The following is a 1,324-nucleotide window of genomic DNA, read 5'->3' as shown; positions in this document are numbered from 1 at the left end:
TATGTTAAATATGTGTTTTTGACGTGATACCGTCTTATAAATCGATGAACGCCGGCTGCACGCACGAAAAAGCATGACTCGTCACGTTCCGCCTGAGCCAAGCGGGCAAGAACCGGCCAACCACCGTACGAGAAAATCTTCTATATCAAATAGGTTAAGGCGGGCTTTTTAAAAGCAGAAATTTAAAATTTTGATTTATTTGTCCAATTTCGTCATTTCAAATTAACAATTCAATGACATTGATTTGATTGCAGTTTATTTCTATAACTAATTGTTCGTGATTATATTCAAACAAATTATTTAAATTAAATTTGCAAAAACTGTAAATAATATTTGAAAATTAAAAAGTACGCAATTTTTCATCAATGTTTTCTTATGACGTTATCGCGTAAAATTATCGTCCGTAAACCGACTTTACAGACAACCCCTTTTTTATATTATAACTATTAACCAGAACTTCCGGTATATTGTTAAACAAATACTTTATCACGGTCCCGGTTTCATGATTCAATCGCTGGGTTGAGCTTGGTGGTGATAACAGTGCCATGAAGTTCCGGGGACCACGCTAGAACCGGACTGGCCACAGAGGTCGTGGGTCGACAGAAGTTCGATTACGAATCACTTTTTGCCACTATTACCGGTCTCTTATGACGCCTTAATATTTTTACGTTCCCTCATAACTTAAGACGTCCAAATTCGGCCTACTTAAGCAAACATGTCGCGTCATAAGACAGAAACGAGACATTTCTGTGAAAGATTTTATTAATATTTGATATTTTTCTTGCAATATTTCTAATTAATACAATTTTAAGGTATTCCAATCTCTTCCCGCGATTACGTGTTGTATATGCTCTAGGATTTAAAGTGATATTCATGAGGTATTTTCACTAACATTAAATTTTCATAGCATTCAAATTTGAGTTTTATCGCAAAGTATAATAGGAATACATAATACGTGTTTATCCACGAAATATACATTGATAGTGAATAATCGTGAATTGATATGTTTTCATCTCGTGGCGGAACCTTGTATTTTGCTTCGCATGCTATTAATTTCGTCACTGTGGATCCACAAATTGGGGTAGTACATTTTACCAGGGTAACTAAATTATTAAAAACTACTATGATAAAATAACATTTGTTTTCCCTTTCCCTGTATCAATTTATAGATTTTTATGAGGAGTAAAATTCAAAATTACAACAAATAAAGTGAGACTGTATACATTACCAAACCCTCTTTAGAAATTTTTCTGCATTAAAATAGCAACACAGTAATTCACTAATCGACTACACAGCTAAAACATACCGCATTTCCCAGACTCAA

The sequence above is a fragment of the Bacillus rossius genome, chromosome 2 (assembly GCF_032445375.1).
Source record: "Bacillus rossius redtenbacheri isolate Brsri chromosome 2, Brsri_v3, whole genome shotgun sequence".
NCBI lineage: Eukaryota > Metazoa > Arthropoda > Insecta > Phasmatodea > Bacillidae > Bacillus > Bacillus rossius.
The sequence above is the reverse complement of the archived record's forward strand: the minus strand, read 5'-3'. Positions refer to the sequence as shown.